The sequence below is a fragment of the Monodelphis domestica genome, chromosome 1 (genome assembly GCF_027887165.1).
Source record: "Monodelphis domestica isolate mMonDom1 chromosome 1, mMonDom1.pri, whole genome shotgun sequence".
Lineage (NCBI taxonomy): Eukaryota > Metazoa > Chordata > Mammalia > Didelphimorphia > Didelphidae > Monodelphis > Monodelphis domestica.
In genome coordinates this window covers 667,026,845-667,042,871 of record NC_077227.1, presented here as the reverse complement: position 1 = coordinate 667,042,871, position 16,027 = coordinate 667,026,845, and the positions used below count along the sequence as shown (strand labels likewise).

General features: G+C 39.7%; 1 long non-coding RNA gene across 1 annotated transcript in view; it reads right to left on the bottom strand.

Moving 5' to 3' along the window:
* LOC103105536 (uncharacterized) overlaps nt 1-16,027 on the bottom strand; it is a 143,269-nt gene that overhangs the window by 622 nt on the left and 126,620 nt on the right. The window contains exon 4 of the long non-coding RNA XR_008917930.1: nt 926-1,043. This is a non-coding gene — a long non-coding RNA (uncharacterized LOC103105536). The remainder of the gene's footprint in view (nt 1-925; nt 1,044-16,027) is intronic.

Sequence of the window (16,027 nt, the reverse complement as noted above, 5' to 3'; positions counted from 1 at the left end):
TCTTACTGAATGATAATGACCTCTGAATTTATAGGTGATTAAATGCCAGAATTCTGCATCCATCCATCCATAGGCAGCATCCATCTTGGCACTTGTCAAGATATATCCGTCAGCAAACATTTAAGCACCTACTATGGGCCAGATATGGCTGTATTGAGTACTGAGGTTACAGAGTTCCTGCCCTCAACAGTTTTACAGTCTAATGGAGGAAACAAATGAAAACAACAAAATATAATGAGAGTAATCAGTGGAGAGAAAGCAGTAACATTAATGGGAATTAGGAAAGATTTTTTTAAGAAGGTGGGATTTTTACTGAGACTTGAAGGAAACTGAGGAAACCAGTTAGAGATAAAGAGTAAGAGAATTCCAGGCATGTAGGACAGCCAGTGAAAATGCCCAGAGTTGAGAGATGGAGTGTCTTTGTAATTAGTCCAAGGTTTGTGTCCCTGAATCAGGGAGTATGTGTCAAGGAGTGGGGAATAAGAAGACTAGAAAGGTAGGAGGGGACGAGGTTCTAAAAGGTTTTGAATGCCAACAAAGCATTTTTGTATTTGATCCTGGAGGTAATAGGGAGCCAGTAGAGTTTTGTTTTGTTCTTAATAAAGAATTGACATAATCAGACCAGAACTTCTAGAAAGATATGTTAATTGATAGGCTGAAATCTGCCCAAATTTGAAATGAAGTTCCAAGCACATGGTCTTAGGACTCAGTACTCGGTGACAGCACATTGCAGAGTCAAGAACTTCATTTTGTGCCTGGGATAATCAATTTCATTATGAGTATGTCCTTATTAGGAAAATGCAACACATTTTTGGTGGCCATCATATAGTCTCCTCAAATCTGTCTATGACACCAAGTTCTTGCTTGGATCTACAAAAGTTAATGCATGTGAGGCCATTGTTAAAGTCTTCAATGGTCTACTTACGTTTCTTGATACAGTGACTTCCAAAGGGTACCAATGAGTTCTGGCCACATTGAAGTTTCTGGTTCTGTCTTCTTAAGGTGACCATTAACAGAGACAGCATACTGTTCAACAAAACCTGCTGAGAGATTTAGAATGACAAACTAGACACAGAGCAACACTTCATGCCATATACCACAGACCAAGGTAAAGTGAAAATGGATACATGATTTAAAAATAAAGAACGATACCATAAACAAATGAAGAGCCAAGGAATAGTTTACCTGTCAGGTATATGAATAAGGGAAGAATTTATGTCCAATTGAGACATCGAGAACATTACCAGATATAAAACAGATAACTTTGACTATATTAAAAAGCTTTTCCAAAAACAAAACCAATGCAACCAAGATTAGAAGGGAAACCACAACCCGGGAAAAAAAAATATTTATTGCAAGTATCTCTGACAAAGGCCCCAATTTCTCAAATATACAGAGAATTGAGTTGAATTTATAAGACTACCAAGCAATCCCCAACTAACAAATGGTCAAAGGATATGCACAGGAAATTCTCAGATGAAGAAATTAAAACCATCTTTAGTCATATGAAAAAGTACTCCAAATCACTATTAATAAGAGAAATGCATATTAAAACAATGGTGAAGTACCACTTTGCACTTATGAGCCTGACTAATATGACAAAAAAAAGAAAATTACAAATATTGTAGGGGATATGGAAAAATTAGAACATTAATACACCACTGGAACTGTGAACTGCTACAACTATTTTGAAATTACTACTAGGTCTGTATCCCAAAGAGATATAAGATATAGGAAAAAGACCTACTTGCACAAAAGTTTTTATAGCAGTCCTTTTTGTGATGGCAAAGAACTCAAAACTGAAAGAATGTTCATTGGTCATGGAATAGCTGAACAAGTTGTGGTATATGATTGTAATGGAATACTATTGTGCCATAAGAAATGACAAACAAGGTGATCACACACACACACACACACACACACACACACACACACACACATCCTGGAAAGACTTATATGAAGAAATGCAAAGTAAAGTGAGCAAAACAAGGAGAATAGCAATAATACATAATGATCAACTATGAAATAACATCAATAATGCAAGGATCTAGAGCATCTCCAAGGGACTCAAGACCAAAAATTCTATCCACCACTATAGAAGGAAGTGATGGAGTCTGAATGCTGATTGAAGCATACCATTCTTCACTATTTCCTCCATGAATTTTTCTCTGTTAAACAATATGTGTCTTCTTTCACAACACGATAAACATGGAAATATGTATTGTATGATAACCCATGTGCAAGCTATATCAAATTACCTGTTATCTTAGGGACAAGTGAGGAGTAAGAGGGGTGGGAAAGAATACAGAGAACAAAATTGTTAGAAAATGATTATTTAAAACTATCAACATATAATCTGGAAAAATTTTAAAGCAGTTGATAGCTAAGTGAAGTAGATAAATGTTTATAAAAATCTAAATTGCCCAGATTAATAAAAGAGGAAATATAATACTTAAATAACCCCACCTCAGAAAAAGAAATTGAACAAGCCATCAAAGAACTCCCTAAGAAACAATCCCCAGGGTCAGATGGATTCACAAGTGAATTTTATCAAACACTTAAAGAACAATTAATCCTAATATTATATAAACTATTTGGTGAAATAGCCAAAGGAGTCCTATGACACAAATATAGTGCTGATACTTTTCACTTTAAGGAAAGGCTCAGTTATTCCTATGCTTTCTAGTGTTTTTAGTAGGAATGGGTGTTGCATTTTATTGAAGGCTTTTTCTTTGGCTATTGTGATAATCATATGATTTCTGTTAGTTTGGTTGATGATAAATAGTATCTATCTAAAACTATCAGCAAATATCATCTTCAATGAGGATAAGTTAGAAGCCTTCCCAATAAGATCAGGAGTGAAGCAATGATGCCCATTACCACCACTATTATTTAATATTGTACTAGAAATGCTAGTTTTAGCAATAAGAGAAGAAAAGAAACTGGAGTTAAAAAAAAAGACAATGAGGAAAATAAACCATCATTCTTTGTGGATGATATACTTAGAGAATCAACTAAAAAACTAATTGAAATAATTTTAGCAAAGTCACAGGATACAAAATAAACCCACATGAATCATGAGCATTTCTATATATTTCCAACAAAGTCAAGCAGTAGGAGATAGAGAAATTCCAATTAAAATAACTCTAGACATTCTTCCCTTCTAGATAAACTATTCTATGTTCTTTTTTTTATGGAATCGTATGTTACTTATGCTATCATCCTTTTATGTCTAAATCATATACCCATTTTTGACCTTATCTTGGCATCAGGTGTCAGATCTATGGAGAGAAGGGAAGAATTGATGAGCAAAAAAGAAGCAGAGAACATTACAAGATGTAAAATAAATAATTTTGACTATATTAAATTTTAAAGGTTTTGAACAAACAAAACGAATATAACCAAGATTAGAGGAGGAACAACAAACTAGAAAAATATAGTAAATTTCTCTGATAAAAGTCTCATTTTTCAAGAATATAGAGAACTAGGGCAAATTTACAAGAATGTAAGCCTTTTCCCAGTTGACAAATGGTAAAATGAAATGAACAAACAGTTTTCAGATGAAGAAATCAAAGTTATCAATAATCATATGAAAAAGTGTTCTAAATTACTCTTAGTTAAAGAAATGCAATTTAAAATAACCTCTGAGGTATCACCTCATATACCTAACAGATTGGCCAATATGACAGTAAAAGAAAGTGATAAATGTTGGAGAGGATGTGGCAAAATTGGGACACTAATGCATTGTTGGAGTTGTGAACTGATCCAACAAATCTGGAAAGTGTTTTGAAACTATGTCCAAAGGGCTTTAAAACAGTGCATACCCTTTGATCCTGTAATACCACTACTAGGTATGTATCCCACAAATATTTTTTAAGGGCATGGGGACAACCTATTTGTACAAAAATAATTATAGCAGCCCTTTTTGTGGTGGCAAAGAATTGGAAATTGCGAAGATATCCATCAATTGGGGAATGGATTAACAAATTATGGTATATGCTGATGATGAAATACTATTGTGCTATAAGAAATGATGAACAGGATGCTTTCAGAAAGAGTTGGAAAGATCTACATGAGCTGATGAAGAGTGAAATAAGCAGAATCAGGAGAACACTGTACAGAGGAAAAACTATTTTGTGAAATAATCAACTGTGATAGTTAGCTACAATGAGCAGTACAATGATTCAGGATAATTCTGAGACTTATGGCAAAGAATGCTCTTCTCCCCCAGAGATAGAACTGTTGTAGTCAAAATGTAGATTAAAGCATACATTTTTTTCACTCTAGTTTATTTGGGTCTTTATTTTGCAATTTTGGCTTTATATGAGTATTCTCTTATAACAATGAACAATATGGAAATATGTTTTGCATGATAATACATGATTAATCCAGTTCAAATTACTTATATATCTAGGAAGGGGGAAGGAAGAGAGGAAGACAGACAATTTGGATCTTATAACTTCAGAAAACTTATGTAGAAAATTTTTGCATTCAATTGGTAAAATATCTTTTTTTTAAAAAAAAACAGTGATTGCATAGCTCTTTACATATTTCTGAAATAGCTAATCAAATCCTAGAAAAGTCTCTATTTCTCAAGAATCCTTCAAACATGGCCTATACCCACCCCAAAGAACCACTAATAGCTGCCTTTGGACAAAGATGCACTGCAGCTGTGTGTTCTCTGACCCATATGGCCTCACTTCTATCTTCTTAGGGTCAGTGCTGACTCTTGACTGAGACATTTTGTAATCTATGTCATTGACAGAGATTCTTCTGAACTGGCACTTGCCAATTGATCAGGGACTTCTGTCTGATCTGGGACTTGTGGAATAGACTTTTCTCATATCCTTCCAAGGTCTTTTCAAATATAAAGTCATCCAAATGGAGCAGCTAAGTGGCACAGTGCATAGAGCTCCAGTTCTGGAACTGGGAAGACCTGGGTTCAAATGTGACCTCAGTTACTTCCTAGCTGGGTGACTCTGTTCAAGTCACTTAACCCCATTAAGCCCTTCTATCTTAGAGTTGTTACTAGGATAGGAAGAGTTAAAAAAAGTAATCCAGACACACCATCACCTGCAGGTAGTACATATCACTAAGTACCTTCTCCATGAGCTATTAGAAAGTAGTGGTAGTCCAGGGGGTGACAGAGGATTGTCTAGAAATTCTTTGGGACTTGTCCTCAAACTAATAGAATCCTCTTTGACAGAAGTAATTTTTTCCCTATACTAGTACCCTCTCTCTACTAATCTAACACTCAAATTAATTAATCTAACACTAAAAACCATTGGTTCACTGGACAAATCATCTGTAACTCATGGTGTATTCAAGCTTTGGTTATTAATAACAGAATATTAGCATGGGAACTTGGAAGCATTATACTGTAGAGAATATTGTTATTTCCTCTTGGCATAGAAACTAGAGAGTATTGTAGGAAGCATTGATTGTTTTCTTAGCATAGAAACCCAATAAACATGACATTAGGCCCAGGACCCTGGCACTCTCCTGGTCATCTATCTGGTTATGCCACACAGTCTGTATCCCTTCCCTCCCCCAGTTTCAAAACTATTGTAGCCAGTTGGATATTGTTGTATTATAGAATTATCATATGGTTTCTGGGGAATGTAGTTTCTGAGAATGTGGCAACAAAGTTGGCTATAGACATAGTTCAGTTGTTAAGTGACTTGCACCACAAAATGTGAAAGTCCTCTTACAAAAACAAAAAGGGCATTTGAGCTGCATCTTGAAGGAATCCAAACAAGCAGAAGGGAGAAGGGAGAACATTACAGGCAAGAAGGACAGACAGTGCTAGGATACAAAAACAAGAAATCAGCTGACTTCATTGGATCACCAAGAAATAGAGGGCTTGGAAGAGCAATCATGATAAGTAAAACTAAAAATCAATTAGGGAATAGAAGAATTGCCTTCCTGTAGTGAGGACCCAGATAATATTAGATAACATAAATTTGTAGTGGACTCAATCAGCATAGTTTCATGAGTTCTATTAGCTCCTTTCAGCAGTGTGTGAATAGAAGTAAAGAAGGTCAGTGATATGTGTAATATAAGGTTTGGTTTAGTAAAGTGTAAATGGTGTTAGGATGAGGTGGCAAGAGAGTGGAGAAAAAAGATAGTGTCAAATTAAGTTGGTTCACCAATGGGAAGAATTTGGAAAGGTTAGAAGAGTGTTGCTAGAATGGGGTAATAGCTCAGGAAAGTAATGAGGGTTAGAGGAATTAGAGATCCTATGAGGACAAAGAACAATATTAGGGACTGTAAAACAGAGAAAGATGGAATGATAAAAGATCATGTAAAAAAGGCTAAGGCAAATGAATATTTTTAAAAAGAAGGACACTCAATTTGGTCATTGGTGACTGTGGTGTAGTAGTTTTAGTAGGTGAGTGGAATGAGAAGCCAGATTGCAGAGTTGAGAAGTGAGTGGGTGGTGAGGCAATGGAGTCAGCAAGTTCAGGCTTCTCTTTCTAGAAGTTTGGCAATGAAGGGAAAGAGAGAGATATGATAATATCTTGAAGGACCAGAAGCATCAAGGAAAGGTTAGTTGTTTTGTTTTATTTTGTTTGATGGGGGGGGGGGGAGGGAGGGGAGAGTGGAGAGTGGAGGAGGAATCCTTAAACATGTTTGAAGGCCAATGAGAAGGAGTCCATAGAGGTATAAAAACTGAAGATGAGAGAAAGAATGGGGATTCATGGGTGGAATAAGGAACTAGAGAAGATGAAAAGGGACAGGCTCAATAGTACATTTCACAGATTTAATTTAAGAGAAAGAATTGTCTCTTAGGAACTCTGGAGGTGATTGATGTTGGTTTGAATTTTTCTGATTTAAAAGTATGGGAAACACTGTGTAGACCTGTTCTTTATTTCATAATCTGATCCTTATTGGGTGGAAAGAAATAGCAGGAAAGAAGAAATAAACTACTATAAGTGGCTACAAAGGAATGAGGATAGAGCATTCTCCATACAATCGTCCTCATACAATTAGTCCCACAGGGTTGCTTAAAAATGAGCCTGGAATTATAGAATGAACAGATATGTTTGGTATAATTGGAAGGAGGAAGGAAAGAAAAGAGAAAAGTTAGAGCAGTAATGTAATTCCAAATTTTCATGTGGAAGTTCTGGGATGGAACTTCCCTCCTGAATTATAAAAGGAACTCCAGATTAGAGAAACTCAAAGGAATTCTAAGGAGATAGAATAAATTAGGAAGTTTAAAGGCCACATAGTTTGGGACTACACTGATTTTATTCATACTTCCAATTACTTTACCCTGCAGAAATATTCCTGAATTTGTAGGATTTCTGTTTCCTTGCCAATAAAGCCTAGAAAAGGTGCCCTTATGGTATAGTGACTACGGAAGCTGAGGCAAGACGAAAATGAAAGAAGGAAGTTCTAGAGAGTGTGGCAGGGACAGAAGAAGGGGAAAAGTAACTAGGACCTAAGTACAGCAGTTTGTTCAAACCAGGGATTCAAGTCATCCCAGAAGCCAAGAAGAGCCTAGGGAGTCCAGGAGGTTCCTGCCTCTGATTGGAACAATATAAGATCAATACAAGTTTATAAAGAAGTGAAAGGTGAAAGTTCTGAAGCTAAAGGCAAAAGTCCTATGGAAAACTTCCAAGCAATGGAGTAGGTGCCCAAGAATCTAACAAGGCTCAGCCACACCTTAAACCCAGAACTGGATCCTTCACTGTCAGTGTTGGCAAAGAGGAGGCAAGTTGGCCTCCAAGGTCTAGAGATTTCACAATTATGAAAATTATCCTCCTCCTGACCTTTGTCTGATGCCACATATGATCTAGTCCTGTTCTGGACAGGTACCCTATTTTCTCTACCTATATGTCCCAAAGGATCTGAAGCCACTGAGTTTTCTCACGACTCCCTTCCATAATCATTCCTTACAGTCTAGAATAAATATAATGAATCATTCAGATTTCAAAAGGTAATATGAGGAGGCATTTAAGTGGCTCAATGGATAGAATGCTGGGCCTAGAGACAGGAAGATCTGAATTCAAATTTGGCTTCAGATACTTCTTAGCTGTGTGACCCTGGGCAAGTCACTTAACCCCAATTGCCTAACCCTTACCACTCTTCTGCCTTAATATTGATATTTAGTGTTGATAATAAGACAGAAAGTAATGGTTTAAAAAATATGGGGGACCCCCTGTACAAAAGCAGAGAGGCAGGGATGACTGGAAAGAAACTAACAAAAGATAGTTCCCTGCTTAAACCCAGTCCTTTCTGACCTCCCTGATTTCTGGCAGAATGTGGAAAATGTCTCCTACCCTTTCTTCATCCTCCAACATGGAGTGAAGACCTGAAGGAAGGGAACTGAGAAAGTAAATGGAGAAAATAGCCCTGGAGTAAGTCTAGAAGCTAGAAATGGATTTGATGACCTTAGGTTAGATTCAATTATGGCTATAGTAGGATAAGGTTGTCAGGTTCCTTGAAGAGGGTGCCTAGCCTCCTAGTCCCAATGTTTTGTTCAACTGGTGGTGACTCCCCAAGAGTCATCCTCAAACTTGGAGCTGCAATATGGTACCCTGCCAAGGTGTGGTATCCCTCCTAGAGCCCACATCCTCCACAGGGTCATTCAGGACCATAAGAAAACCTAGAGATTATCTAGTTCAAGCCTCTCATTTTACAGATGGGGAAGCTGAGGCTCAAGGAATGGATATAGCTTGCCCAACTCTACAAAAGAAATAAATGGCAAAATCAGGATTTGAACCCTCATTCTCTGGTTTCAGAGCCATGATTTTTTTTTTACTCTATAACATCCTACTCCCTGATGAACTCCAAACAACTTCAGGTACACATGGTATATGAACCATTTGAAATTCTTCCCCCCTCCCCTCCCTTCTCCTTTCCTTGCCCCATTCTCATCTCTCTAGGTCCCAGATCTGGCCACCTGGTCTGCTGGAGCCTAGTAATAACCAAACCCCACACTCAGCCCTGGACACCAGGGTTCCGGCCAGCCTGGAGTTATTCGAACCAGGAGTCCCAGTGGCCCCAGCCTGGGAGGCCACAAGATTGTTTATCTTTGTTGGGGAAAAACCTCAGCCCTGGCCATAAATCACTGCCTGACTTGACGGCTTTGCTGAAATGTTTGTTTAAAGAATGAAATCCTCCTGACTTAATATCAGAGCTCTCTGTGTTCCTCAGGCAGGCCCCTGTCTTGGCAGAATCTGCCTAGGGACTGGGGGGAGGGTCTCTGAAATGCCTGTGTTTTAAATATCTATCCTTAACAAGGAAACAATAGCACGGGTCATCCCAAACTGTGGATAATCCAAAAGTGTTTTCCATCCTTTTTTGAGAAGCAAGGAAGCTGGTAGAAGGAAGTTGGGAAATGAAGTCTGGGTATTGTAGAAAGGGGTCTGGATTTGGAATCAGAGGAAATAGTTTCCAAATTCTAGCTCTGACTCATGCCATCACCTACCTAGGAGTCAAGTGATTTAACATTTGAGCCTCAGTTTCTTTCTGTCTAAAAAAAGGTTCATAATAATTGTGCTATCTTGAAAAAATAATAATAGCATTTCTATAGCAAGTTAAGGTTTGTAAAAGACTTTATATGTTATCTCATTGAGGGAAGGGAAGGAACAAGCATTTATTAAGCATCTACTATACAAGCACTATACTTAGCACTTCACAATTATTATATAATTTGATCCTGAGAGGAAAGTTCTATAATTATCCCCATTTTACAGTTTCAGAAACTGAGATCGACAGAGATTAAGTGACTGGCCCATGAACATACATCTAGAAAGTACCTGAGACTGGATTTGAATTCAGGTCTTTTTTACTCCAGCTCCAAGACTTAATACACAGGGCCACCTTGATATCATTGTTGTTCTATCATGTCCAATTTTTAGTATAAAGATATTTGAGTGTTTGCCATTTCCTTCTCCAGAGTGCCCCCATTTTACAGATGAGGAACTGAGGCAAATAGGGGTTAGTTGATTTGCCCAGAGTTACAGACTGACACTGAAAATGAACTCAGATCTTCTTGGCTCCAAGACCAGTGCTCTATCCAGAGCAAATAATGGGCAGGTAGACAAAGAAAATGTACTCTGTGAAGAAAAAACAATGACTAGCCATCTCAGGATGGCTGTGAGTAGTGCTAGCCAGAGCAAGGGGTCAGCAGGAATCTTTGAAAGTCAGCTCTCCAGCTTCTTGCCCCCCAACTCCTCTCTCAAGAGAAAACTGCAGGTGGAATCTCTAAAGGCATAGAACAAGACTGGAAAAGATGGGCTGAAGAGATGATGCTGAGGCAGTTTGTGGGTATAGTGGAAAAGAATCCTAGATTCAGAGTTAAGTGGACCTGAATTCAAATGCTGACTTTACCACTTACTACTTGTGTGATGATGTTGGGTACAGAATTTCTCCCCTATAGTCCTCATGATCCTCATCTATATAATTAAGCGTTTGGATTAGACAGACACCAAGGCTGCTCTCAGCTCTATAACTATCTTCTGAGACCCTAGAGGAGCCTGGTACCATAGCAAAGCACTGACCTTACTGTCAGAAGACTGGGTTCCATTCTTAGCTCTGACACTTGCTAGCCATGTGAGTCACATAGCCTCATATTCCCCAGGTATAAAATGGAGATAATAATATTTGGACTCAGAGTTGTAGTGAGATCGGCATGACATTTTGTCATTCAGTCATTTTCAGTCATGTCTGACTTTCATGACCCCAATTTGAGGTTTTCTCAGCAAAAATACTGGACTGGCTTGGTATTTCTTTCTCCAGTTCATTTTACAGATGATGAAATGGAGGCAAATAGGATTAAGTGACTTACCCAGGGTCACACAGTTAGTATCTGAGAACAGACAGATTTGAACTGTTGAAGTTGAATATTTCTGATTCCAAGCCCATTGCTTTATCCACTGCACCACCTACCTGCTCCTTCAGCATTACACAATGTCCCAAGTCTTATATAGTTCTAAGTTGTTAAAGTCTAAAGCTGCACCAAGACTTTGGAGATACTCTATATGTCCTGGGGGAGGGAGAGGAGCTTTAGACTTAGAGACAAAAGATGAGGAACAAAAAGATTTTAGGAGGATATTGAGAGGCACAGGGTTAAGAAGCAGAAAACTGAATTTCAGGACTGGGAGGACAGGGAAGTGGAAACAACCCTGGAGAAATCTCCAGTCAAAACTTCCTCAGCTGAAGCAACTCCTTAGAGTCTTAGGGAGATGTCTGGGGCAAGTTACCTGGGATAAGTTACTTAACAAAAAGCATGCCTCTAGTATTTATCAGAGGCAGGACTTGAACTCAGTTCTTCATTACCTAACGGTCACCCTCTATCTACTTGACTCTAACCTGATCAGACTACACCTGGAATATTCTATTTGGTTCTAGGGATCACTTATTTGCAAGGGCACTGAGATACTGGAGTATGACCAGAGAGGAGAGGTCTGAAGACCATTCTATATGAAGAACAATTGAGGATATTAAACCTAGAGAAGAGAAGGCTTGGGGGAGGTCTACTGTCAGCTAGAATGAATGAAATTCTTTTATTTGACCCTAAAGGAAGAACTGGGAGTAGTGGACAGAAGTTGCAGAAAGGTATAGATACATTTGATGTAAGGAAAATTTTCTCAATAGTTATACTATCCAAATGTGGAATGTGAGATAGTAGGTTCTCCCTCATTGGAAGTGTTCAAGTGAGAAGATGTATTTTTAATATATGGAATTATTTCTATTCCTGAGTTTTGAACTAAGGCTCAGATTTGTTCATTAGACCTCTTTACTCTTAGAAAATTCAAGGAATGTCCCATCCTAAAAGTATCTCCCACTGTAGGGTGTTAAAAAAGTGAGATTATGGATTCTAGCTTGCCCAGTAAAAACAAAAACAAACCAAAACAGCTTGTGCCAGCTGTGTCTGAAAGTAGCAGGATAGAGGCTCTGAATCTCCCATTGAAAAGTGTTGAACATGCCCCAAAGAGATAATAAGGAAAAATACTCATGCAAAAATATTCATACTGATGTGCTCTTTGTGATGGCAAAAAAATTGGAAAATATAGGGGTGTTCCTCAGTTGGGGAATGACTGAACAAATTGTGGTATATGATGGTAATGGAATGCTATTTTGCTATGAGGAATGATGACCTGGAGGATTTCTATATGAACTGGGAGAACTGATGAATGAACTGATGCAAAGTAAAATGAGCAGAACCAGGAGAACATTGTTCACAGAAAGTGAAACATTGTAGAAAAATCAAATGTAATGGGCTTTGCTACTAGTAGCAATGCAACAAGCCAGGACACTAAAGGACTTATAGAAAAGAATGTTAACCACATTGAGAGAAAGAACTATGGAAGCAGAAATGCAAAAAAAGAACATAAGACATCACTTATCATATGAAAATATGGGTATGTGATTTGGGGTTTAGGCTTTTAAAAAATCACCCTCTAGCAAAAATGAATAATATTGAAATAGGTATCAAGTATTAACATTTGTACAATTTGCTTGTTCGCTCTGAAGTGGAGAAGGAAGAGGGGAGGGAAATAAATTGAACCATGGAAACATGGAAACATATTTAAAAATAAAAATAATCCAAAAGCTGTCTTGGGAGCCAACAAAAGGGTACAGGCTAGTGTTAAGTTTCTACACCATCTATGGTTTAGAGAGGAGAGAAAGGAGCTGAATAAAATAATTATTTATTAAAAAAGAAAAGAAAAGTGTTGAACAAAGTCTCTCCTAACTGGGCAGAATTTGATTTCTCCTAGACTCTTAGTGGATGGAGTCTTAGAGCTGAACATGATTTTCCACCCTCTATCAAGGAATCAGGGTGGACTGAGAGAATGATGAGCCACCTCTTTATTGGCTGTTCTCCAATGAGAAATGTCTTGGGTTGTGTAAAGAAAGACCAAATAACAGGTTCCAAACTTGTATTTAATAATCCATATGGTGGAATTTCTTGGTCTTTGATTACTGAGAGAGATCATTGATTTATTCACATATTAGTTATTATTAGCCTAATCAATAAATTAATTTTCTTTACAAAGAAACTCCTACTAGGAGCATGGAACATCAGAACATTACTTGATAGAGAGAATAAATCACTCAGCGAACCCACCACTGGATACACCTTCTTCTGGAAAGGTAGAGCCACAAATGAAGACAGAATCCACGGTGTTGGCCTGGCTATCAAGACCAGTTTGCTCAAATAGCTACCAGACTTGCCTATGGGCATCAGCAAGAGGCTCATGAAGATCCATTTACCTCTCAGCAAAGACCCGTATGCCACAATCATCAGCACATATGCCCCAACACTGACCAGCACAGAGGAGACCATTGAGCAGTTCTACTCTGACCTGAGTGCCGTCCTGCACTCAGTGCCCACCAATGACAAGCTGATACTCCTGGGAGACTTCAACACCTGCCTTGGCCAGGACCATGAAAGATGGAAAGGAGTGCTCAGCAAACACGGCGTGGGCAAAATGAACAACAACGGTCTACTGCTACTCAGCAAATGCTCAGAGTTTGAACTCACCATCACGAACACTGTGTTCAGAATGGCGAACAAATATAAAACAATGTGGATGCACCCATGATCAAAACAGTGGCATCTCATTGACTACCTCATTGTACGCCGGCGAGACATCCAGGATGTACAGATCACCAGAGCCATGAGAGGAGCTGAATGCTGGACAGACTGCTTAGAGCGACTCTACAAATGCGCATTGCGCCTCGCCACCCAAAATGCGCCCAGACAGTTCAAGCATTTTACAACGTTCGTTGTCTTAGAGATCCATCTTATTTGCAAGCATTCCAATCCTGCCTGGATGACAAGCTGTCTGCCAAGGGACCACTCACTGGAAGTTCAACTGAGAAATGGAACCAGTTCAGAGATGCAGTGAAGGAAACATCAAAGGCAGTCCTAGGCCCCAAATAATGCAACCACCAGGACTGGTTCAATGAGAACAACACTGCTATTGAAGACCTATTGAGCAAAAAGAACAAAGCCTTTATGGAGTGGCAAAATAACCCAAACTCTGCTCCTAAAAAGGACAGATTCAAGTCTCTCCAAGGCTCGGCACAGTGTGAGATCAGGAAGATGCAAGACCGATGGTGGGAAAAAAAGGCAGAAGAAATCCAGCGCTTTGCTGATACAAAAAACTACAAACAATTTTTCAGTGCCCTCAAGACTGTCTATGGGTCATTAAAACCCACCATCACTCCCCTTGCTATCCTCTGACGGTGACACTCTCATAAAAGATAAAAAAGGCATCAGCAACAGGTGGAAAGAACACTTCAGTCAGCTTCTCAACCGACCCTCTTCAGTCGACCAAAGCGCCCTTGACCAGATCCTCCAAAACCGCACCATTGAACAACTTGATGTCCCTCCTTCAATAGAGGAAGTCCAAAAGCCATTAAACAAATGAGTGCAGGCAAGGCACCCAGTAAAGACAGGATCCCAACCGAGGTGTACAAGGCCTTAAATGGAAAGGCGCTCCAGACATTCCACATAGTGCTGACCAGCATATGGGAAGAGGAAGACATGCCCCCAGAACTCAGAGATGCCTCCATCGTAGCCCTGTACAAGAACAAAGGTGCATGAGCAGCCTGTGACAACTACAGAATCATCTCACTACTCTCCACTGCTGGAAAGATCCTTGCCTGTGTTATACTCAACAGACTCCTGTCATCTGTTTCAGAGCAGAACCTGCCTGAATCACAATGTGGCTTCCGACCAGATTGTAGCACCATCGACATGGTCTTGATGGTGAGGCAAATGCAGGAAAAATGCCTTGAGCAGAACCTGAGTCTCTACATTGTCTTCATAGACCTGACAAAGGCATTCGACACAGTGAACAGGGACACATTGTGGGTGATCCTCAGCAAGCTCAGTTGCCCAGCAAAATTCGTCAAACTGATCCAGCTCTTTCATGTCAACATTACAAGGGAAGTCCTATCTGGTGGAGAGACTTCCGATCACTTCAACATCTCCAATGGCGTGAAACAAGGCTGTGTCCTCGCTCCAGTACTATTCAACCTATTTTTCACCCAAGTATTACGACATGCGATGATGGATCTAGACCTGGGAGTCTACATCAAATACCGACTGGATGGCTCACTATTTGACCTTCGCTGCCTGACTGCAAAAACAAAGACAACAGAGAGATTCATCCTGGAAGCTCTCTTTGCAGATGACTGTGCTCTCATGGCCCACAAAGAAAATCATCTTCAAACCATTGTGGACAGGTTCTCCACCACAACAAAACTGTTTGGCCTGACTATCAGCCTCAGCAAAACAGAGGTGCTGTTCCAACCTGCACCAGGGAGGCCAACGAACCAGCCGTGCATTACAATCGATGGCACGCAGCTTTCTAACGTCAACACTTTCAAGTACCTGGGCAGCACCATCGCCAACAACAGGTCCCTAGACCACGAGATTAATGCCAGGATCCAAAAGGCCAGCCAGGCACTCGGGTGGCTGTGCTGCAAAATCCTCCAACACAGAGGTGTAAGCACTGCGACGAAGCTCAAAGTGTACAACGCAGTGGTCCTCAGCTCGCTCTTGTATGGTTGCGAGATATGGACACTGTACCTGAAGCACATGAAGCAGTTGGAGCAATTCCACCAACACTCTCTCTGGTCAATCATGAGGATCAGATGGCAGGACCGTATCACCAACCAGGAAGTCCTCGACAGAGCCAACTCCACCAGCATCGAAGTAATGGTCCTCAAAACCCAGCTACGATGGTCTGGGCACGTCATCTGCATGGACCCACAGTGAATACCAAAACAGGTATTCTATGGTGAACTGTCAGCTGGACTCAGGAAACAAGGCCGACCAAAGAAAAGATTCAAGGATCAGCTAAAGTCAAACTTGAAGTGGGCTGGCATTACACCAAAGCAACTAGAACTCGCTGCCTCTAACAGAAGCAGCTGGCGAACCCACATTAACCATGCCGCCACCACCTTTGAAGATGAACAATGTCGACGTCTTGCCGCTGCACGTGAACACCGACACCAGGCCACAACCACACCTCCCGTAACAACTGGTGTCCCAGGCCCC